The sequence below is a fragment of the Chiloscyllium punctatum genome, chromosome 12 (genome assembly GCF_047496795.1).
Source record: "Chiloscyllium punctatum isolate Juve2018m chromosome 12, sChiPun1.3, whole genome shotgun sequence".
Lineage (NCBI taxonomy): Eukaryota > Metazoa > Chordata > Chondrichthyes > Orectolobiformes > Hemiscylliidae > Chiloscyllium > Chiloscyllium punctatum.
This window is the reverse complement of record NC_092750.1, coordinates 37438139-37464381: the sequence shown is the minus strand read 5'-3', so window position 1 is coordinate 37464381 and position 26243 is coordinate 37438139. Positions and strand designations below refer to the sequence as shown.

General features: G+C 40.4%; 1 protein-coding gene across 2 annotated transcripts in view; it reads right to left on the bottom strand.

Annotated features, from left to right (window-relative positions):
- The window catches only part of abhd6a (abhydrolase domain containing 6, acylglycerol lipase a), an 82020-nt gene extending 61289 nt beyond the window's left edge, over positions 1–20731 (bottom strand). Inside the window, exon 1 of one of the 2 annotated variants that reach the window (XM_072582397.1) lies at positions 20383–20731. The gene's annotated coding sequence lies outside the window, so the exon portion shown is untranslated. Of the gene's footprint in view, positions 1–537; positions 557–20382 lie in introns of those variants that run through there. The other variant, XM_072582398.1, reaches the window with a different exon arrangement.
- Positions 20732–26243: the final 5512 nt, after the last annotated feature.

Genomic DNA, 26243 nt, shown 5'->3' with positions numbered 1-26243 from the left:
GATAGCACGAGAAAACATGCTAGGCCAGCGGGAGAGAAACCACTCAGCCAACCTCAATGAAAATGACACTTTGTCAAAATGTGGCAAGATTACTGAGCATGTAGGAGTCCAGCTGCCATTTTCCTCAAGCTTTTTACATGGAATGTTACAACACAACAAGCAGCTACACAGCAGAACAGGTCTACAGTGGATTTTATGCTCCCCACGCCCTTACGTGACTACATCATCCTTCATCTCAGTCCTTCCCTGATACTCGCGCACTCACCATTATTACATTGGCTAACCTGACAGGGAGATTACACACAATGCTAGATGGGACTGCAACTCACATCATTTATAAAAATTTTCATATTATGCAGCGCATGGAAGCTATTCAGTACAAACTCCTATGATAACAGTCAGTTTCATCAATAGCACAGCTGAAAATGCCATGATGCTGGCAGAGGCAGGTATTTGGTTTTGGAGGCCAAGATCAACAGAAACCTCCAAAGCAGCACAGCATTTTTACATTTAAAAGGACAAAACATCTGGTTTTACCTTTGAGCTTGGGGTCCACTATTCAATATGATCCTGGCTAATCTTCTCCCTAAACAACAGTCTCCACCTGTTGCCCATGGCCCTTGTTTCCTCGTGAGCCCCAAAGCCCTGTTGATCAGTCATGAAAATATCCCACTATGGAGCATCCATGTCTCTGCCGGACAGACAACTCCAAATATTTACAAACCTCTCAAAGACATCTTCTTTTCTCATCTCAGTCCTAAATGATTTGACAGTTCAATTTTCATATTGCAACTCTAGGTGTAGCGAGGCATTTTCCCAGGATAATTATGTTGATTTTTGCAAGAGAGACCTTTCTCAGAATGGCAGCCTGCTGGCTCTCCTACTGAACACTCTGCCACTTCCCTTGTAGGTGTCACACAACCAGCAGAGTTGCTCTGATCCATGCTGAGATGCTGTCAGTCTGCAGCCTGGATTCCCGAGACCAGAATCACATAATTTCAACCATCACATCCAAGTGAAGTGTCTTCAACAGAATTTCAGCAGCCTTCCACTTCCAAAGCTGTAGCCACATGCGTCATACATTACAGAGGCACTAGGGTAAGGAACAGAGCACACACAAGTACAAGAGTGATTCTCAATTACTTCTGTTGGCTAATAGAAATGTAACTGAGTTGATAATGAATCATATTTTTGTTCTAGTTTAGAATTGGTCTTTATCTTTGTAATGAACAGAAGGCAAGGTGTATCTACCCAAACTGAAGGACTGCCACTAAATAGTGATTATAAGGAAATTGGTGAGGACTGTGGATTGTTGATGCATTGAGCATAGAAGTGTTGATTTAGGTGAAATTGTCCTTAATAAGCTACTCTCTGAATTGAGCTCTGGCATGGAAGACCACTGACAGTTACTGAGTTTCTTTTAATTGATGAACATATGGAAGGCAATAGGGGATTCAGTATATGTCACATGAGCAAAAGCTCTCTTGGCTTGCTTCCCTTTGTCCACAGGAAGGGGAAGGAGATGTAGTTATTTCTTCTGTGTACGGGCCTTGGTGATCTCCCTAATTTGTCGATCTTCTGTGAACTGGAATGGTGTCGCAGCCCCAAAAGGCAATCTTCCTTTAATGACAATCTTCTTTATGAAATACAAAAAGATGCTGCCTGAATATGGAGAACCTCCTCATCTTTGCTGCTCCTCAAAGACAGACCTATGAGATAGCCCTGACTACAGTCAAACTACTTGAGAAAAAAGGACGCGGTATAACTGAATTTCCTGGCCAGAGTGTTAGTAACAGCTAACAAGCCACATGGCATCATGTGACATCATCTCCTTTAAAGCTAGTCATGGAGTCTGCTTAAATTCAACTGGGGATCTATTTAATTTTAGTAAGTTGCTGTCTTGTTATTGCCACAAAATCAAACACAAGGAAGAATTTAGATTTTGTTTTCAAATTAATCTCAAGGAAGACTTCTATTACCTTGCACAAATAGATTCAGGTCAATAACACTAAATTTTATCAATCTAAGTCAATCAGCTTTAAAATGAATCATGAAAATGAGGGAATGTCATCTATTTTTACAAACCGAATGTCTACACTGTTAGTAAGGTGCCACTGCATGCAGGTATACTAACTGTTGTTTTAGACAGTTCAGCAATTCTCTAAAAGCAGCTTTAAATTTCAACTGCGACAGTGTTCTGAAGTCCCACATTACCATGCTCCTTAGCAACCTTGTATCCTAGCAACAGAAACAAAGTATGAACAGGCCTAACTGCAATACTTGTCAGCAAGATAAGTTCCTTTCATCCAGTCAGTATCTGTTTAAAGGTCAGGTGAAAAGTAACCAATAAAACAAAAGGACACTTAAAAAGAATGAAGTAAACATAACCATAACGTGACAACTACAGCTACTATCAAAGACAACAGATAAACATCTGCCCAAGACTTTTCAGTGTGCAATACTTACAACTATGGATTCTGCCTGAAAATGTAGCTGATTTCGTTTTGTTCAGTTTGGCAGCCCAAATAGTGACAATTTCACAATTTCATTCTTACGGAACATACCTTGCCCAACAATGCCCCATTTTATTATAGAATCAAAATTAAACATGATTCTGCAGTGATAATTTCTGTAAGTTTCGTTACTGGTCCTGACTTGCCATTTAAAATGCTGCAAATGCCTGCAACACAATGGGACAATCGGTGACACAAAGGGGTACATCAGCAATAAAAGGTAATAATATCCCTAAAAGCTCAACTGGCAACAGAACAGCCTAAAGTGGCAATCAGCTATTCAAATAAGGAAAGCTCAAATTTGATTTCAGGTCTTGTTAATCTCAGCCAGGCCAGTGGAAGTGCTGATGTTACCATACGTTAGGTAAGGAAGGGCAAAATGGCTACAGGAATTTTTCTCATCTCCTCCAGTAGTTTGTTGATATAAGTGTTTGCTCATGAGCAAGCCACAGGAGGTCAATGAGCACTATCAAATCCTTATCTCAATTTGTACCATCGAGAAAGGAAGAAAGAGCAATGTCTTCTTAAATATTGCCCTTATGGAATTGGATCAAAGGGCAAAAGGTGTAACTAGTTAAGGAGGAGACAGTAAATACTTTACACATGTCGTTGTATTGTGGATAATCCCTGTCCCCAATGTTTCACAGCAATGAAAATACCACAGAAAGGAAATGTCGCTAATTGTCTAGCATATAGAAGTACAGTTCTTAAAATGATTGGATCTAATCTGAAGATTCAATTATTACAAAATACAATATGCCATCCTCTTCTTGAAAGCTTCATGTGAAAAAACATTGAAACCAGCAAACAGTAAAGTATAAATAAACAGGAATGAAATCATTCTTACTGACAACCTCCTTTTAAGTATTCATAATTTAAAACAGCATTTGAGATTCAGACAATCAGCAGCTATATTGAAATCTGAAGTTTACAAATTCCCAACATTCAGAAATTCAAAGACAACTTTTAATGAGCTTTTCCCTTTAGTAATCCCTGAACCAGAATTTATGGTTGGTCCAAGTGCGTGATGCTCTCTGCTAAGAGCACTAACCTGTAACATTTACCCTTTAATTCTGATTGGAACTTCAGTATCAATTGCATTGCTCTGTTCACATTACAGGATTAATAACCTGAAATATCAGCATTTAGGCACTCAGTTCAGAAGAATAATAATTTCAGCAAAGCAGGAACATCATTTATCAGATTATCAAAGGCAGATTTGAGATACGTGATTCACTATATAGCTTGCTTTATTACTAAATAATGCAACTTTCTTGGAATGTCAATATTATTCTAAAAAGATGATGTAAATGTATTGCACAAAGGTGAAAATGCACCTCAATTCCATGACTTTTGTGAAATCTGCTACATAAGGTATTAAAGGAGATTGTACTGAAAACTTGTCTAATACAGTGCCTGGTATGTTTTTTATCCTATCAACATTTTGATACAGTGATATTAGAAAGCTAATGCTGGTACCAGGATTTCAAATAAATGCACATTACTTACTTACCTGACGATCACATTGCCTCAGCTCATTAACCCACACTTACAAGCAGATCAATACAAAGAACAAAGAATAAAGAAAATGTACAGCCCAGGAACAGGCCCTTTGGCCCTCCAAGCCTGAGCCAATCCAAATGTACTGTCTAAACCTGTCAGTCAATTCCTAAGCATCTGTGTCCCTCTGCTCCCCACCTACTCATGCATTTGTCTAGACGCATCTTAAATAAATCTACCGTGCCTGCCTCTACCACCTCCAAACGCCCACTACCCTCTGTGTGAAGTACTTACCACGTGTATCCCCCTTAAACTTTCCAGCTCTCACCTTGAAAAAATGACCTCTCGTTATTGGATCCTTCACCCTGGGAAAAAGCTTGTCTCTATCCACCCTGTCTATACCCTTCATCATTTTGTAAACCTCAATCAGGTCCCCCCCTTAATCTCCTTTTTTCTAATGAAAATAAACCTAACCTACTCAACCTTTCTTCATAGCTAGCACTTTCCATACCAGGCAACATCCTCGTAACTTTCTCTGCATCCTCTCTAAAGTGTCCACATCCTTTTGGTAATGTGGCAACCAGAACTGTACACAGTATGCTAAATGCGGCCGAACCAACGCCTTGTACAATTTTAACATGACTTGCCAGCTCTTATACGCAATACCCTGTCCAATGAAGGCAAGCATACTATATGCCTTCTTGACTACTCTATCCACCTGTGCAGCAACCTTCAGGGTACAGTGGACCTGCACTCTCTCTGCCCATCAACTTTTCCCAAGGCTCTTCCGTTCATTGTATAATTTGTTCTAGAATTAGTCTTGCCTAAATGCTCACCTGACATTTGTCTGGATTGAAAACCATCTGCCACTTTTCCTCCCAACTCTCCAGTCTATCTATATCCTCCTGTATTCTCTGACAGTCCCTTATTCTTCCTGCTACTCCACCAATCTTTGTGTCATCTGCAAACTTGCTGATCATATCAACAGTGCCCTCTTCCAGATCATTTATGTATATTACAAACAACAGTGGCCCCAAAATTGACCCCTGTGGAACACCACTGCTCACCTTTCTCCATTTCGAATACTTCTCCAATACTTATTCCTCATACATTCACTCATGGGATGTGGGTGTCCCTGACTACGATAGCATTTACTACCATTCCTAATTAGCCTTAAGAAGTTGGTGCTGAAGCGGCCTTTATGAATGCTGTAGTTCATATGGCACAGGGGCAACCACATGCTGATAGGGTGGGAGATGCAGGATTTTGACCCAATGAGAGTGAATGAACAGGAATATGATTCCAAGTCAGGATAGTATGACTCATGACAGAAGACCGGTGATCCCATGCATCTGCTGCCCTTGTCTTTTGTGGTGTTAGAGGACATAGATTTGGAAAGTGCTGTTGAAGGAGACTTGGCAATTTGATGCAGTGAGTTATGTAGATGGTACATACTGCTGTCAGTAGTGGAGTGAGTGAATATTTAAGATGGCAGGTTTTTGGTGAGATGTGGTGGTACAACGACTGCGCTAATAATCCAGAGAATAAGACTTGTGTTCTGGGAACCTGGGTTCAAATCACATCACAGCAGAGAATGGAATTGAAGTGCAACTAATAGATCCTGAATAACAGGATTCCCTGCCTCTGATCTGCTCTTGTAACCACAGGTATTTATATTTTTTTCTTACATGGGATGTGGGCATCATTGTCAAGGTCAGCAGTTGATGCCCATCACTACTCTCTTTTGAAATAAATGATTTACGAGGTAATTATGGAGTCAATCACATTGCTGTGAGTCTGGAGTAGGCTAAACCAGATAAGGATGGTAGCTTTCCTTCCCAAAGGGACATTAGTAAACCAAATTGTATTATATGATAATTGATAAAGTTGTTGTAGCTAACATGGAGATAGCTTCATATACTAGATTTATGAATTAATTGACAACAACTATCAACATCCTGGGGTGAGATGTTGACTAGAAATTGAACTGGACTAGCCATATAAATACTGCACAACAGGAGCAGGACAGAGCTAGAAATACAGAATTCACCTCCAAACTCCTCAAAGCCTGTCCACTATCTACAAGACACAAGTCAGGAGTGTGATGGAACATTCTCTACTTGTCTGGATGAGTGCAACTCCAACAACACTCAAGAAGATCAACACCATCACAAACATCCACTCCAACACTGATGCTCATTAGTAGTAGTGCCTAGATGCAAAAGTTCACCAAGGCTCCTGACAGTGCCTTCCAATCTCACAACTAAACCGCCAAGAAGGACAGGTACAGCAAACACATGGAAACGTCACCACCTGTAAGTTCCCTTCTGGCCACTCATAGTCCTGACTTGGAAGTATATTCTTGTTCCTTCAGTATTACTGGGTCAATATCTTGGAATTCCCTCCCTAACAGCATTGCAGATGTATCTACACCAAAAGGACTGCAACGGATTAAGAAGGCAGCTCACCACCATTTTCCCAAGGGTTATAGTAATAGAAATGGGCAGTCTTAGTGGCAAAGTGAAGTTGGTCACAAAGTCATTTCTGTATAAAATTGAATACTAAGTTTGTATGCAGTCTGGTTCAATCCCAAACAATTATTAGGGAGAGGAGTTGTGGCTAGGGAAAGGTGTTCTTTAAATCCATGCATAGGATGTATGGTGTTGCTGGCCGGGCCAGTATTTATTGCCCATCAGGAGACGATGGTGAGCTGCCTTCTTGAACCACCGCAGTCTACTTGTTGGAGGTAAACCCACAAAGCTGATGGTGGGGACAGGAAACATTCTCAATATTTAGGTGACGGTAATTTCTACTCATTCAATGCAGAAAGCTTGACAAGCAGCGTCACAAATCTGTGACAGTGAATGGGTTAAGTGAGGTGAAGCTATGTTTCATTAGTATACACGTAGAACCCAATATTGTGTTTTTCATAATGTCACTGTGGGACAACATTGTAGAATAAAAAAAACTCAAATATAAATCCTTGCTGGAACTCTGGAGATATTGATATAGGAAGGAAAGAGAAACCAATGAAGGCAATTGGAAAGGTACGTACGGAACTAGGCAATGGTAGGCCAGCCAACTGCACTATAGCATAGAGTCATTGCAGGAGACAACAATGACAGAGGTTGCAGATAGGTGCAAGAAAGACAGTTTATTAGAATCCCAGTCACAGAGTGTCATTTGTGACTTTGGTAAAGGCTGTGACATGGACGAAAAGATGGTTAGAGCAATTCAAAAACAATTGTGATAAAGATGGACAAAGATTTTGGAGGAGACAGCATGCTTATCGATTTAATAAGAGAAATTGGATGTGGCATGATTATTTATAAATGGCAGAGGTGTTAAGGGCACTTTCTTTGAGGAAAAATGATGATAGTGGACTTGAAGAGGAGAAAAGAAGACTGTTAATTATATCATCCAAGTTGAGGAACAAGGGGGAAGTTGGGTAGTCAGTAATTTAACAGAATAGGGTTGACAGAACAGGAAGATCAATTTACAATGACACAGGATGATGGGATGACATTGCTCAAGGCCTTTCACTGATTATTTGTTATTCTGCAAATTACCACATATCATTAGGTAGAGACTGAAAGTTTCTCATAGAGACAGAGGAAATAATTGAGAATAAACTGGCAGTAATCTACAAGCAGCTGCTTCTTTTAAAGAAGAATGTGCACAAGTTGCCTTTCCTTAGTCATCCAGCACAATTTGTCTGGTTTGAAACTCAGCTGCAAGCAAGAGTATAGAGCAAGTATTTGATAGAAAATAAATTCTGCCCTCACCTTAATCAATTTAATTGATAAGTGACTGTGGCCAGTGTAGAAAGACTTACATACTTCCCACCATCAACCAAAATCCATTCTATGAATGAACTTTGTCTCTTTACCACAATGCATTGAAAGTCATTAAAATACTGGTCTATAATTCTGCAATTATGGAAAGGCAGCACATTTGAATAAATATCGTGGCTTTCTGCAGGACTCAGTAAAGGATGACTTGATTAATTACATAGACTGGGGAAGTGTGTTTTTAGGGAAACCCAAAGAATTTTATTGTGGAAATGCTGCAGAAATGAATGAAAGAGGAAGCTGGAAGGCAGTACATTATTAGTTGCATGTAATTTTATGAAGGGTCATCAAAGATTAGAGAATCCAATGTAACTATGGATACTGGCAACTACAGCGACTGTGTGAACAGTGAAGGAGGAGAATGTTGTCTGGATATTATTTCAAGGACAACATGGAAACAACCTTACTCACTATAATTCAGCACAGAGCAGGAACATAAATCAAGCAGTTCTGAAAATCACACACAATTAGAAGGCAAGGGAACTGCTTTTGCCTATCTATCTCAGTTCACCACTTAATTTGTTCCCAAAGGTCAAAACAGTGCATGGGTTCTGCATACATTATTTTCACATTGAATTATTTAATCACAGAGTAGTTCCAGTTATTGTAAAATAACAGGGACATTTACAGTTAATCTACATATCTTCATTTTTATTTTGTACCCTATCGTTCAGCAGATTCTTGGAAATCACTCATATTTCATTATGTTAAGATTTTCTTGGCATACAATTTGGGAAGCTGCAATAGTCCAAACTACCAGAACACATATGCTAAATTAACTTAGTACTAAAAATAATTTCATATTGCAAAATATCTTCCATTGAGAATCAAGCTCAATTCTAATGTATTGGACAATAGTGATCCTACAGCTGGCACTCATATTTTTAAGTTTCAATTTCAACTTCGATCACCCACCCTGGTATAAACTTGAGCTCAAAATTCAGATCTCCAACCTTTCTTCAAAAAGATATTCAGAAATGGACTTCTCCTAGACAGTCATATTAATCTCTGTATACTGCTCAATTTCATATTCTTGGAGACAGATAAAAATCAACAGGAATGGCAATGCTAGTTATTTCCCAAAATGGTTCTGTTCAGCATGAGGATGTGAATGAAAGTACCATTCAAATTGTATTCCCTATCATGCTAATATGTCAGAATGGTAGCATCTGTTAAGCGTTCTGGAGCATGGTCATTTTGGTGTACAAGTTTGAGCCTCATATTTCACTGCAAGTGGTTTTTCTGACTGGTTATTCCCAGATTGTCTCCTTTCCCATTTCATGTGGGTTTTATCAAAATGGAAGTGCACACATTAAGCACAACTCTATAGGCTTGTTTAATGACTGAGAGTAATGGTCATGTACCCTCTTCTCCCATCTATTTTCCCAACCTTTTCATCTGTTACTCTTCTCCCATCTTCCATGACCACATCCAGCTTTCTGCTGTCCCTTTAAAGCTTCATACATCACCTCATCTAGACTTCCTGTTTGAAAGAATACCATAGGCGATTTTATGTTCCTTCATAAAAAGTAAAGTCTGTGGAGTTTAGGCATGCTTAGCACTTCCTGTTTCTCTACAGGATGAGACCCCGACTGAGCCCAGAAGCTTCACTGGAGAAAAGAAGGAAAAGGGGAAGCTGGATCACTCCAAAGCAAATCGAAGGCTTCTATCAGACAGGAAACAGCACTCCTCATGTTCCACACCACTTTCAATGTCCAATAATAGTGGCAAGTGCAGAAAATCTACCACCACTAGCAACACCCCAATGCAGACGCAGGCAAATTGAAAACAAAGTGGATCAAAAAATGTTTAAGTGACTGGCAGGTTCTAGAAATAAGGTTTTGAAAAAGGTTGGAAGATGAGGATCAAGCCTCTGGTTACAAAACGTCTGGCCTCATTGAAATAGCTGGAATTTCAATAAGTAGGACCACCGTTCAAAACATATTGAATTTTAAATGTAAACTGAGCTCAAAGTGCTGCAGAATTTCTTCACCCCAATCATTTATATCCTTCTGAACAGCAAAGTCAAACTGATGTTGATTTCCTGGGTAATGTCATTCATCTTGGGCAACCATGATTTTAATATCTAAATTAGAAAATACTTATGACGACAGGCCCAATATTTAGTTCAAATTCTAATCTATGTTCTAATCTATAACTATAATCTAATTCCAGATTATTCCAAAAATGCATTCCTTACTTCTAGTCGAAATAATTACATAATGTCAGCCAATATTTACAGGAGTTTCAGCTAATACCAATATAATTTTTGTAAGACTTAAACAAATTCGCAAATGCACTCGAAAGCACATGATTCAGAGCATTCAATCCAGGCTCTTAACGATATCTAGGTAACAAGTCACCAATTTCTTTGCTTTACTTTGTGCTTATCAATATGCACCAGGTGGTTTATAGAGTAAAGCAGATTCTATCAAATGTTCTTCCCTAAGCTGCTTATGGTAATCTAATTATTCTGAGTTGAGAGGATACTCACAAAGTAATCACTTAGTTTTCCTTTTGCTTTTTCATACAATTGGCTCTGGAATCAAAAATGCATTCCCTACTTAAGCATTTTTCTCTGGTCTGACCTCATTACAGCTTTGATCCAAAAATGGGCACAACAGCTGAATTACAACAGCGAGCTACAAATGATTTCTTTCACTTTCGAGGCAGCATTTCACTCAGTGTGCCACCAGGGACCTAAGTCAGTGAGAATTGGGGTAAATTCACCAGTGGCTGGAGTCAGGCCTGGAATAAAGAGGGATGGTTGTGGCTTTTAGAAGCCAGTGAATGTGCTGCTGAAGAAGCCGGTTGCCGCAGTGCACTTTGTACATATTCACAGTTTGCCATTGGAGAGGGCATACACAGAGGTACACAGTTCAGCAACAGGCCCTTTGGTCCAACTCATTCATGCCAACCAAGTTTTCTCAATTGAACTAGTCCCACTTGCTTCCGTTTGGCCCATATCCCTCTAAATCTTTCCTATTCATGTACCTATTCAAATTAAGTGTATCTGCCTCCACCATTTCCTCTGTCAGCTCATTCCATATAAGTACCACCCTCTGTGCGAAAAAGTTGCCCCTCAGGTCCCTCTTAAATCGTTCCTCTCTCACTTTAAACCGATGCCCTCTAGTTTTGGACTCCCTACCCTGGGGAAAAAATTTTGGCTGTCCACCTGATCTATGCCCCTCATGATTTTATAAACCTCTTTCAAGGTCACCCCCTCAGCCTCCTAGGCTCCAGGAAAAAAAGACCAGCCTTTCCAGCATCTCCTTATAATTCAAACCTTACAATCTCAGTAACATCTTTGTTAGTCTTTTTTGCAAGCTTTCCAGTTTAATAACATCCTTCCTATAGCAGGGCAACCGGTATACAGTACTCCAAATGTGACCTTACAACCCTATACAGCTGTAACATGATGTCCAAACTCCAGTACCCAATGCTCTGACCAATGAAGGCAAACGTACCAAACACCTTCTTCAGCACCTATGAACCTGCACCCTTAGGTCTCTCTGTCCGACAACACTCTCCAGGGCCCTACTATTAACTGAGTAAGTCCCGTCCTGGTCTGTCTTACCAAAATGCAACATCTTGCGATTTTTAAAATTATCCATCTGCCATTCCTCTGCACCCTGGACCAGCTGACCCAGATCCCATTGTACTTTTAGATAACCATCTTCACCGTCTACTATGCCACTAATCTTAGTGTCATCCACAAACTTAGCACGCTTCCTACATTCTCATCCAAATTGTTTATATAAATGACAAACAACAATGAACCCATTACAGATTCTTGTAGCACACCACTAGTTACAGGCCTCCAGTCTGAACAACAACCCTCTACCACCACCCTCTGTCTCCTACTGTCAAGCCAATTTTCTAATCAACTGGCTGGCTCTCCTGGATCCCATGTGATCTATCCTTACTAACCAGTCTACCAGGCGGAACTTGTCAAAGGCCTTGCTAAAGTTCAGGTAAACATCTACTACATGGCCCTCATCTATCTTTGTGGTTGCCTCTTCAAACAAACCCAACTGAGTTTGTGATTTCCAACATACAAAGCCATGCTGACTAGAGTTGGTAAATGTTTTATTAGCTTCTAAAGGAAGGAATGGACACAGCACAAGAATTTTTTGATATAGAGGCTTGATAAATCAAGTAACTCCCCATTTGGAACTGTGATGAAGGCAGAAAGCATGGTATTTTCCTACTTGCTGTTGAAGACCTATGTGTTTTTTTAAAAAAGGGAGCTTGGAATTTGACTTTTTGGACAGTTCTTTCAAAGAGTTCTCTATTCCTTTCTCCCACATGCTTATCTAGTATCCCATTAAAAGCATTCTTCATTTTCACTGTGATGGGAAAGTGACACAAAGTGAGTTGCTCTTATAAAGAGCCAATACAGACAAACCAGCCAAATGGCCTTCTTTGGCATTGTAACCATTTCGTGATTCTTACTTCCTGTGTCCATCAGTTCCACATTCTCATCATCTCATGGGCCAAAGCAATTTCTTCTGAATTTCCGACTGGATTTCTTACCTATGAAGTTATATTTTTTGCCTTCATTAAGTTTTACATTTGGACGGCCCTTGACTCTTGCAGTAACCTGAGCTTAATGATGTCAGCTGAAGCAAGTGGTAACCTCTTTTTGCCTGTAGTTTCAGGCTTGTCATTGGATGGAAAATTTCACAGAATACCCAAAGCATCATTTTTTCAGTTGGAGTATATATTTCCTGAAAGAGTAAATTAATTATAAAAGCATGTGATGTTTCAGACAGAAACCAAAAGCAAACTGTCCTCTGTTTTACTTCGGAGATAAAACCTAGCTTGGAAAAACAGCACAATGGGAATGATTAAACCACTAGTTTTCTGTTTCTTTAAAGAACTGATTTCTCACAAGTTCTTCCATATAATTAGCAAAAGTTGGAGACAACCTACATTGATAAAAGAATGCTTAACACCAAAATTCTTTTCAAGACAGTTATTGCTAAGCAAAACATGACGATGTCATATACATAGAGCAGAGGTCCAAAGGCTTGGTCAGTGGGAGATTTAAGGAGCATCTTAAGAAAAGGGAGTAGAGATTTGAGAAGGACTTACACAGTTTTGCCACCTTGACAGGATGAAGACATAGACACCAATGGCGGACCAACTAAAATCAGGGACACTCAACAGATCCGAATTATATGAATACAGTTATCTCAGAACCTGTGGGCTGCAGATGACAGATTAGGTGGGGGAAGGGGGAAAGGATAAGGTCACGGAGGGAGCAAGAGCAAAGGATGAAAATTTTGAAATCAAGGCTGTTTAACTGGGAACCAGTATAGGTCAGCAGGCATGAGTGAGGAATAAAACATTCAAACTGAGTGTTCAGATGGTAAAATGCAGGACACCTGCTAGTAATGTGTTTTAATAGTTAATTCTAGAGGTAACAAACACGTGGATGAGATTTTCAGCAGCAGAGAGCTGAGACAAGGGCAGACTAAGGGGTTGTTACAGGTGGAAATGGTTTTTTTAAATCTTGAGACAAATATATTGAGAAATTCAATTCAGGTCAAATATGACACCAAGTTTATAAACTGAGATTAGCCTCAGACAACTGCCAGGGTGAAGGATGCAATTGGTAGTTAGAGGATGGTTTAAAGCAGGGACTGAAAGCAATTACTTTAATCTCCCCAGTATTTAAATGGAGGTAATTTCTGCACATCCAGTACTGAACATCTGACCAGCAGTTTAATAATTCAACAGTCATAAAAGAGTCAAGAGGAATAGTGGTGAATTAAAGCTGGGTACTGTCAGTCTACTTGTACAAACTAATACTATATCTTTAGATGACGTTACCAAAGGCTGTATGGTAATGAGGTATAGGAGCAGTAGGAGAAGTCATTGCAAAAGATACTCTAGCTATGTGTAAATGCAAGTGCAAGACAAACAATGGTTAACAAACTCTCACTCACAAATGGATTACAAATACAACTTTAATGAATATTTTTGAAATATTTAGTGACTTGTTTTAAACTCACATGGAACAGTCCAACAAAGATGGCTACTAGAATCATGTGACCAGACTTAGTAGTAATCTTCTAAAAACTTCCCAGAAGTCAAAATCAGCCAATCAACATCTCAGATACCTAGTGATGGAGTCAAAATGCTAACTATTGTGTTATAAATTGCTACAGAAAGGAGCATCTGTAAAAGAATTATAGGTTATCCCTATTCTGTAAGAAGATGTTAATAGCTCCACTCTATTTAAGATGTACTGTAGATAGGTGATTATTTGCAATGCAAGCTTTTATCTTGATGCTAACTGTTTCCTCACTTTGCTGAACACTCACCACCTAAAAAAGTTTGGTCACATGACTGGCACTGTGCTCAATCCAACTGCCTCATAATTACACAATTTTGAAATAGCTATCCATTGACTCTTTCATAAAATATCCACTGATGATATCAAAACCCCTAACTCCAAACTATAAAGGAAAAGCCTCTAGCCTCTGAAGTCCAGTGAGAAAAATTTCAAATTTTGCTCTCTGATCAACTTTCTTTTGTAAAATCAGCAAATCAGTAATTACATCTTAGAAATATTCTTCAGAGGTCCTTCAAAGAAATTTTAAAGAGAAGAAACTGACCACAATTCTTGAACAGCCAACTATCCTTAAAGGGATTGCAGACTGCTGACTCCAGTTTGGACTTTCGGAATTCATCTTAAAAGGAAAGACACTGATAAGCAGGTGTCCCTCAGTTGTTACTAACTGAATTATCTATTAATCTACTTTGATTGGCTATGTTCCTGCATGTTTGTGTGTCTGTGTTGCAAAATATTCATCACTGGCACCCCCAATATGTGAAACAGAAACTCCTATTTCTTGTATAGCTTTACAACAGTGTAGTGAAGTCTTTACAAAGTCAGAGTTCAGAGGGGCATTGGGGAAATGTGCCACTACTGTTTAAAAAATGGAAGAAAATTAAATTGGAACCTTGATATGGACAGGTGGTGAGAAAAAGGGAGAGAAAAACTGTCCACAACAGAATTCAAAAGCTTCCAACCATATACATTATATATAAAATTCCAAGATTTAATTGTGTTGTTTTTGGTTGTGTTGAGGGAGGCGAGTGGTCACAGAACAGGGAGAGCTCTTGTTCTTCTTCAAGTGCAGCAAGAAGGATATGGACATGGAACTGACTGACCCTCAGGTTATTATCCAAAATTACCTCTAACGTTCCAACAATAAGCCTGATTCTAAAACTCTCCAATTCACCAATACTTCCAATCTGAGGATACACTTTACTTGCAGATTGGAAGTGTTTAAAATGTATTCTGATACAAAATCCTATATTGAACCAAAACAAACAGATTAAAACAAAGAACATTGCCACACTTTTCAAATGAAATGAAGTACCAATGAAGCAGACCATTCATTCTAACTCCAGCCATTTTTACATTTGCTTCACCTTGATTAGTGTTCACTGATGACAGCAAAATGCTGAGCTCCAGTTCCAACCCCCACCACTAATAACTTGGGGGTTGCCATTGACCTGAAACTCAGCTTGACCAGTCACAACAGAGCTGCGTGTATTACAGTAGGTCAGAGGCTAGGTATTCCCATGTTGCATGGCTCATCTTCTGACTTCTCCATTACCGACTAATAATAGCAGAAATATGATGGAATAAACTTCATTCGACTGGAAGGGTTCAGCTGCAACAGCACTCAAGCTCAATACCATGAGGAATAACAGCCTGCTTGATTGGCAGCTTACTTACTTGTTTAAATATCCACCCACTCTAGGCTGCATTATAGACATAAATTACTCAGCAGGCCAGATATATTTCAAATTCAATTAAACATTTCAAAATGTTAACTCTGTTTCATTCTACACTGATGCTTCCTGTCAAGAGTGTGGTACTGAAAAAGCACAGCAGGTCAGGCAGCATCTGAGGAGCAGAAAAATTGATGTTTTGGGCATAAACCCTTCATCAGGAACGCTTCCTGGTCCACTGAGCATCTCTTTTATTTTCCTTCTATTTTTCATATTTTTAATCTCCAAACTATTTTGCTTTTGTACAGTGGCTGCATTGTAAACTACTTACAAGGTAATTACAGCAACTCACTCAGCACCTGCCAAGTCTATAACCTCTACTACCTTGAAGATTGAGGGTAACAAATAATTGGAAATAATATCACCTCCAACAAAATAAAATTTCTGACTTGAACATAAACTCTGTTCTTCAATTGTGGCTAGGTGAAAATTCAGGGCTCCCTTTTTAAAAAAAACTGAAACTCTTGCACCAGATATCCCAAGATGAGCCTCCATTACCTTCTCACATTGAGTATGGATGCACAATAAGTATCAGCTTTGCCGTTTATATATGATATGCACAGAAGGTTACTTTTTCCATAAATACAGAATAATGTACTAATCAATGTGGAGCTGGGAATGGATAAAGAAAGACTATTGTAATCTGCAAGGTGAGAAAGGTGAAAACAGGTGTCAGCTTGAAGGGAAGATAGAGGAGTGCCAACATGAAGGGAGCAACATGGGAATGCGGGGAAAGAGCAGCCATATTGACTTGTCACAAGGTGAAGTATGATGGGGGATAGCAGATGAGTTCCTGCATGAACCTGGTCGAGCGTGTTGAGAAGTACTTCTGTACACTAGAAGATGTGAGTAAAGTTCCATCATGTTATGACACAACTTAACAATCTAGAGAACTAGAGAGAAACAACACATATATACAACAGTCCATTCATCTTCCTCCACTGGTGCTTTTCTCTAACTTCTCACAGTTACACTCTGATCGGTTATTATGTTTTTATGAAGCTAGTGTTTATAGGCCACAATTTTTCTGCAACAAATAGGTTTATGTTTTCACAAATTTTAGTCTAATAATCTCTGAAGCAATGTTGAGTCCACCCGGAGCTGTGGTCATGACAAACCTACACCAAAACAAACTTTCACAGAATAATACTAAGCACTACTTTTAATGTGTGATGTGTTTTGAAGTTCTGACAACATACTTTGAAGTTGAACATCCCCTTTATTAATTTTCAAGTTGCAATTTACATAAGTGGCCCTAGCCAAAGTGATAAAAATAAACTGCACCTAAAACACAAAGAAATTACTGTTAGATAATAAATAGAAGGTAGTTGATCCTTCAGTAGGCCCAACTTAGAAACTGGAGATAGAATGCAGACAACAAAAAGCCAAGTACTTACCAGCTTTAATGTGTACCAGAAACACTGTCATTTGACTTACTCAAAGGACTAGTGAACAGCTCAGTCAACAAACAGTTTCAGCAACCTAATCTTTAAAGAAAGTCATTTCTTGAACATTCATGAGAGAAACTAATACCCAAGATAGGCCAGAGATTCCAACCAATTTAACCATTAACATTTTACAATTCCTTATTTTTACTTTTGAATACTGCATTAACCTAGCTTTAGAATAACAACTAATATATTCGATAAGCTATACATAATGCTGTGATTACAAAAATAGCAGTTGTTTCGCCATTTTGGAAAGTCATCAATTGTATAGATTTACTGTATTCATAATCTGTTTCTTTACAGCCCGAAATATTATTCTAAAGAAATTTATGACTAGATTAGATTAGATTAGATTACAGTGTGGAAACAGGCCCTTCGGCCCAACAAGTCCACACCGACGGGCAACCCACCCAGACCCATTCCCCCACATTTACCCCTTCACCTAACACTACGGGCAATTTACTATGGCCAATTCACCTAACCTGTACATTTTTGGATTGTGGGAGGAAACCGGAGCACCCGGAGGAAACCCACGCAGACACGGGGAGAATGTGCAAACTCCACACAGAGTCGCCTGAGGCAGGAATTGAACCCGGGTCTCTGGCGCTGTGAGGCTGCAGTGCTAACCACTGTGCCACCATGCCACCCTCAAATTTAAGAGGTAGAAAAATGCAAGAACCAAGAAAGATGTTTTTGGGTGCAGTTATAGTGTCATGTCTGGCAACAGGCAACTAATTCTAAGTGTACATCAAGTAAATGAATGGCAGCATAATCACAATTTGAACCCCTAGCCCAATCAAGCAAGGCAAGAAATCCACTCAAAGAAGTTTTCTTCTAACTCCAATGACAGAACAGCTTGAGCTGCAAATGTAACACCAAACCTGGGGGATCTGGTGGGAACTTCTAAAACTTTGAGTGATTTTAATTGAAGAGTACATTGTATTATCACCCAATGGTAAAAGTTGAAGATTGAAAAAGCACAGCATCTATGCCCATTAATTCTCATTGTTACACCTCAATGCAGTCAAACTGAGCTCAGCTGCAACAGAACAAAGGATTCCTCATCTTGATTAAAAATAGATGAATGACAATTTTACATTCATATTGCTCTTCTAACATTGTGAAAACATCCAAATGTCCTGTAAAGAAGTATTTTCAAATTAAATCTGATATAAAACCACAAAATGAAGAATTTAGACCAAACTGATCAGAGTTAACATTTAAGGAGCTTCTTAAGGGAGGAAAGAAAAGTAAATAGGTGAAGACAATTAGGGAAGGAATTCCAGGAAGGGCTTCAACACCTAATGGCATGACTGCCAATAGTGGAGTGATTAAAAATTATAAATATGTCATGGAAACAATTGGAAGAGTACAGATATTTTGAGGTGTTGTTGGGCCAGAGGAATTGACAGAGATGGACAAGGCTTGGTCGTGAAGGAATCTATCAAAAGGTGAAATCCAGGTCAACCATGACATCAAGGGGGGTTGTTCACAATCTGATTCAACTTCAGACAGATCCCATGAAGAAGAATGGAGTCAATAGTTAGGAAAGGAGTTTATGAGAGGGAGCAAAGACAATGGCTTTGGTCTTACCAATCGTTCATTGGAATAATGTTACTAATCACATACTGGATGGTGGGCAAGCATCTGACAAACATGACACAGTGGTGGAATTGAGAAAGGCAGCAATGGGATTTGGCTGGGTATCATCTGAGTCCAAATGAAATCAGAGGTGTTTTGGCTTGATATTTAAGGGGGGGTCAACATATAGATACGCAACAGTAGGGGCTAATGCAAGATTTGCGTGGAACACTAGAGATAATCGAATGGATTTGGGAATCCCTTTGCAAGTGATTCTCAGCTTCAACTAGACCAAGCAAACTCATAATGGAGAGATTACATAAGAGGAGGATTGCACAATTAACAATATCAAGATAGTATATAGATTAAGAAGGGTGATGGGGACTAGAAAGCTATTGTTTTTCTATTCTACTTTCCCCATTGTTATGGACCAGATCAAACCCCTTCAAATATATCAAGGAGATAGACTAGACATAACATAGCTCATTTAAAGTTTAGATCAGAGTGATGCTGGAAAAGCACAGCAGGTCAGGCAGTTTCCAAGGATCAGGAAAATCAACGTTTTGGGCAAAAACCCTTCATCAGGAAGTTTTCCTGCTCCTCGGATGCTGCCCTCACTTTTGCCCTTATATCTCATTTAAAGGCGCTGTGCTCCAGATGTAGTTCAACTGGTGACACTATTCAGCTTTAATCAAAACAACACTATATTTTAACTGTATAGGGTAAGAATAAAAAGAAAAGAAAGAATTGGTATAACTCTATTGGAAAACTTAACAAATAATAAATTTAACTACTAACAGCAACTTATAATAAGATCCTTTAAACACACCTTTAGCAAAGGCATAATCAGTAAAATAGATCGTCTCACATGCCATGTTTCTCAAGTTCAAGAGGAAAAAACACTGAGAGAAAACCCTGTAGAGAGAGAGATATACAGCAGCTTTGACAGCTAACTTCAAGGCTCCAGTAACTACTATAAGCTAAACAAAAACTTAGCTTGGTATCATCAACTGGATTAGTGAAAATAAGAGAGAAGAGTAGGCCATTCAGCCCTTTGAACCTCTTCTGTCATTAAATATCATCATGCCTGACCATGCAACGCTTTGATCCCTTCAGCTCATCTAATAGGAATAACTGCAAATATCGCTGGGGGCAAGTTCAATGCACAGAAATGGAATTGGCCCGCAATTTGAACAAGATACAAACTGAATTTTTAAAAATCAGAAGCACACGTGGATGTGAGCAAAGCTCCTTTAGTGATTTGATATTTGACAACATTGCGTTGACAAAGGTATCCGTTTGAAGTAACTCGACATAACCCTGTCCAAACGATAAACGCCATGCACCAAGAGCAGGTGCCGGTCCCTGAGACATTAAACAGCAGTCAATACCTGACACCCTCAGCAAGGAGCAGCGGTCAGGGAAACTGGCGCAAAACTCACAGAAATAACCCCCTCCCCGGCCCGCATGGTTTACACAACACCCTGTCCTTAGAAATCTCGTTATGTTTGTCCGTGAAGGGATTTCACCCTGTGTCAATATTGTGTGCTGGAACCAAAACATGCGAAGTCACTAATCATTGTGCTGTGTAGTCAGTGATGCAAAGGCACAGACGATTGTGCTTTCTAATCGGTGTGACCTGTAAATATTGTCAGGAATGTAAAAGGCACTAACCGCTCTCTGTCAGATCACTGCAGCGAAACCAGCTCCAGAATCCGAATCTAGGTTAAAATGCTTCTGATGATAATGTCTTGCAATCATTTCAAAACACTTCCGGGGCAGAACTAATGTAGTCTGTGGATTGAACGCTGCAGCACGGCCAGTGTTTCCATTTCACTGCGTTGGGAGCTTACACCGTGCTCCATCACCGCGCACACAAGATGCGGCGCCAGCACTTGGCCACACAGCTCTGCCTGGCTTCTTATTTAAACTTCCTTCGTCAGGGCCGTCAGTCCATCTGATTTTGGAGGTCACATTATCATCGCTTGGAGTTCCAGACATTGCAAAACTCGTTTAAACTACGTTTAGTTGAAGACTGACACTGCACCCAGATAGTCCTCGAACTAAACAGAGTGGATAATTCTTAAGACACACAAACAAAAAAAACAGAAATTGTTGGAAAAGCTCAGCAGGTCTGATGGCATCTGTGCAGAGAAATCAGAGTTAACGTTCCGAGTCGAGTGAGCCTTCATCAGAACTCATTCTGAACGCGTTTTTAAGTTTGAAATTTTGAAATGAAGCTATCACTAATGCAGTTTTCATTACAGCATCCCCCCCCGTCACGTTTTAATGCTGGTTGTTTTTTGGAGGTGGTGGGAGGAAGGCTGTAATAAACCAGAACCTCCATGAAGTGCCCCCTGCTTCTGGAAGATTACAGGATTGACACTGACCTGAATTCTGTGGCCAAGGGGTAAAGGTCATCACTGACTCCAACGAAAGCTGCACACTTAGAATTATTCGATAATCAAAAATTTGTACCATGCAGCAATAGTGATTTTAAAAAAACAAAGAACAAAGAAAGTTACAGCACAGGAACAGGCCCTTTGGCCTTCCAAGCCTGCACTGATCCAGATCCTCTACCTAAACCTGTCACCTATTTTCCAAGGATCTGTATTCCTCTGCTCCCTGCCTATTCATGTATCTGTCTGGATACATTTTAAATGACACTGTCATGCCTGCCTTTACCACCTCTACTTACAATGTGTTCCAGGCATTCATCATCCTCTGCATAAAGACCTTTCCATGCACATCTCCCTTAAATTTTTCCCTACTTACCTTGAACTCGTCACACCTAGTAATTGAGTCCCCCACTCTGTAAAAAGGCTTCTTGCTATCCATCCTGTCTATCCCTCTCATGATTTTGTAGACATCAATCAGGTCCCCTCTCAACCTCTGTCTTTCTAATGAAAATAATCCTCATCTTCTCAACCTCCCTTCATAGCTGTCGCCCTCCATGCCAGGCAACCTCCTGGTGAACCTCCTCTGCACCCTCTTCAAAGCGTCCACACTTTTTTGGTAATCTGGCGACCAGAACTGTATGCAGAATTCTAAATGTGGCCGAACCAAAGTCCTATACAACTGTAACATGACCTGCTAACTCAATACCCTGTCCAATGAAGGAAAGCATGCCGTATGCCTCTTAACCATTTTATCGACCTGCGTTGCTACCTTCAAGGTACAATGGACCTGAACACCCAGATCTCTCTGTACATCAAATTTCCCCAGGGCTTTCCACTTACCATATAGTTTACTCTTGAACTGGCTTTTCCAAAATGCATCACCTCACATTTGCCCGGATTGAACTCCATCTGCCATTTCTCCGCCCAACTTTCCAATCTATCTATATTTTACTGCATTCTCTGATAGTTCCCTTCACTATCTGCTACTCCACCAATTTTAGTGTCATCTACAAACTTGCTAATCAGACCACCCATAACTTCCTCAAGATCATTTACAAACAACAGTGGTCCCAATATGGATCCCTGTGGAACACCATTGGTCACAGCTCTCCATTTTGAGAAACTCCCTTCCACCACTACTCACTATTGCCCAGCCAGTTCTCTATCCATCTAGCTAATACACACGGTTCCCAAGTGACTTCACTTTCCTCATCAGCCTATCATGGGAACCTTATCAAACACCTTACTGAAGTCTACATATATGACATCTACAGCCCATCCCTCATCAATCAACTTTGTCACTTCCCCAAAGAATTCTAGTCAGTTGGTAAGACATGACCATCCCTGCACAAAACCATGTTGCTTATCACTGATAAGCCCATTTTCTTCCAAATGTAAATAGATCCTATACCTCAGTATCTTCTCCAGCAGATTCCCTACCACTGACATCAGACTCGGTCTATAATTACCCGTATTATCCTTGTTATCTTTATTTTTGTTGAGAAAAAAGATTTAAAATTTATTACAAAATTACAAAATCACTACAAAATAGTGTGACAACTTTATAATATAATGACAATAACAGAAAACAAACTACTACTCTACCCCACAAACCACTGAGGAGAGAGATTAAAAAAAACCTACAAAAACTACAATTCAATAAATAACTAAGAAAAAAAAAACAAGTTTTACCAAGGTAACTTAAGTTATATTCAGTTAAATTACTATACTCAGCGCAATCCCAACAAAGATCCCACCATTGGGAGCATTAGTAAGCAAACCCGTATTTGTTCAGGATTCTTCCACCCAGGGGTCCCAGACCACCAGACATAGCTCTCATGACTACACAAAGGCCCTGATCAATATAGCCGACAAGTCTGCATCCATATAATTCAGAAAGGGTTGCCATGTTCTAAAAACCAGCTCTGTTTTCTGGTGCCCCACACTCATAAGGAAGTCCAGGGGGATGTGCTCCATAACGAATCTACATCAGCCCGAAGTTCCTGGGGATTCTCCGACACCCAGCTCATTAGAATGTTCTTCCTCACGCAGAATGAAAGAATATTAAACAATTTCTTCCCATGCCATCCAAAGAGGGGAGAATTGGAAGACCAAAGAATCATAGAGTCATAGAGATGTACAGCACGGAAAGAGACCCTTCAGTCCAACTCATCCATGCCGACCAGATATCCAACCCAATTTAGTCCCACCTGCCAGCACCTGGCCCATATCCCTCCAAACCCTTCTTATTCATATACCCATCCATATCCCTTTTAAATGTTGCAATCGTACCAGCCTCCACCACTTCCTCTGGCTGTTCATTCCATATACGTGCCACCCTCTGTGTGAAAAAGTTGCCCTTTAGGTCTCTTTTATATATTTCCCCTCTCACCCTAAACCTATGCCCTCCAGCTCTGGACTCCCCCACCCCAGGGAAAAGGCTTTGCCTATTTATCTTATAGAGGAGGGACACCAAATCCAACTTAACCTCAGTTCCCAAAACCTCTTCCAAAACACTCGCTCTGGCATCCCATTACGTACGAAGTTTGTGGCATGACTACAAGCAATGAGTAAGAGTGCCAACATCTGTTTTACATTTGGGGCACATTGGGGACACTCCTGTCTTAATTTCTGCAAGCCGCTATGGTGCCAAACGAGCCCTGTGGACTGCCATCAGTTGCATAGCCTGCGTCCTATTGCAAATCAAAATCTTCTTTACCTTCACCCAAATATCCTCCCATGCCACTGACAAGATTTCCACCCCCAGTTCCTGAGTCCAGATTCTGCATAACTGCTCAATGTCCTTCGGAACATTACAAGTGATAGAGGGTGCTGACCGAGAGAGTGCCCATAGTCCAGAGCACTCTCCTCTCCATATCTGACTTATAGGGACTAACCAACAATGTAGTCTTTTTCTGTGTAAAGTCCCTAACCTGAAAGTAATGAAAGAGGTCCCTCCTAGATAGCTCATATTTCTGACTCCGCTGCTCGAAAGACATCATAACCTTTCCGTCAAATAAATCTCCCAAACAGGAGACTCCTCTAAGCTCCCAGAACTTAAAGCCAGAGTCCATGGACTCCGGCCAGAATCCTAACATTCCCACTATGGGAGTGAAAAGGAAAGTTTTTTGTAAGTTGCCTTTGCCTTGCCGTATCATTCTCCATGCTTTAACTGTGTTAAGGACAAGTGGGTTTCTGCAATGGTCCATAACAGTCCTCATCTTGTCAATTAACAACACATTGATGAGGGAGCATTTTGTCCTGATATCCATCCAAATTGACCACAAGGCCTGGCAGGCCCAGTCAGCCACATAGGATAGTAAGGAACTCCACTGATATTTCTTAAAGTCCAGAAAATCCAAACCTCCCATCCCCTGCGGAAGCTGCAATTTATCCAGCTTAATAAGAGGCCACCTACAATGCCAGATAAAAGATCGTGGGTGGCATGGTGGCACAGTGGTTAGCACTGCTGCCTCACAGCGTTAGAGACCCAGGTTCAATTCCCGCCTCAGGCAACTAACTGTGTGGAGTTTGCACGTTCTCCCCGTGTCTGCATGGGTTTCCTCCCACAGTCCAAAGATAAGCAAGTCAGGTGAATTGGCCATGCTAAATTGCCCGTAGTGTTAGGTAATGGGGAAATATAGGGGTATGGGTGGGTTACGCTTCGGCGGGTTGGTGTGGACTTGTTGGGCCGAGGGGCCTGTTTCCACTCTGTAATGTAATCTAATCCGAACCAACTGTAAAGCCTCCGTAGTTCTTGCTTAGGAAGCATTCACATGGATATCATAAGCGAGGAAGAACGTTCATTTTGACCAGAGCTATTCTACTCAATCAAGATATCAGAAGATCCTCCCAGCACCGAAGGTTCTGCCTTATCTTCTCTAGCAACTGCATAAAATTAGCCTTATATAATGGATAGAAGGCTGGGTGATAAAAATGCCTAAATACAGGAAGTTTCCTTGTGACCACCTGAAAGGGAAACATGTTCCATCCTCAAGATCGGAGATTCTAGTGAGGCCCCCTCACAGGCGTGGCTTCCGACTTCATTAAATTAATTTTATACTCTGAGAACAAACCATATAGGTTAATCATGTATTAAACAGAGCACAGATGTCATTGGATCAGTTGAAAAGAGAAGAATGTCATCCGCATAGAGGGTGATCTTATGCCTACCTGATCCGACCTCCGGGGCATTTATGTTGGGATCCCTCTGGATGGCCTCTGCCAGTGGCATAATCACCAATGTAAATAGTAGTGGCAAGAGAGGGAACCCTTGTCCGCTGCCTCTGCCGATACTAAACTTAGATAAAAACAATGACTGCAGATGCTGAAAATCAAATACTGGATTAGTGGTGCTGGAAGAGCACAGCAGTTCAGGCAGCATCCAACGAGCAGCGAAATCGCTGCTCGTTGGATGCTGCCTGAACTGCTGTGCTCTTCCAGCACCACTAATCCGATACTAAACTTATCTAACCTCATACCATTAGTGAGAACCGCTGTTTTCAGGTCACTATAGAATACTGGCACACACCAGGCAAAAACCCCTCCAAGACCAAATTGCTCCATTACATAAAAGAGGTACGGCCACTCCACCCAGTCAATTGCTTTCTCTGTATCCAGAGAGACTACCAAGCCCGGAGTCGACACTTGCTGGCATTCCTGGATCATGTTTAATACTCTTCTAATATTGTTGGTAGACCTACAATCCTTGATAAAACCTGTCTGGTCCTCCTTTACGTTGAAAGGCAATACCTTCTCCAATCTTAAAGCCAGCATTTTCGACAGAATTTTAAAATCCACATTCAATAACGATATGGGCCCATACAAAGTGCAATCCTCTGGGGCTTTTCCTTTCTTAAGAATAAGAGAAATATTTGCTTCTCTCAAAGAGGGAGGGAAGCAGTTCTGGTTGTACGAATAGTTCTACATATCCAAGAGTGGCCTGTCTAGCATGTCTATAAACTCCTTATAAAACTCTCTTTGAAATCCATTTGGGCTAGGCACTTTACCACTCTGGAGCTGCCTCACTGCCTCCTGTATTTCCTGGATTGTCAGGGGTGGCATTCAGAATGGATGCGTGCTCTGAGGTTACACCCGGAAGGTCCAGGGTCTTAAAATAGGATTCCATCCTCATCA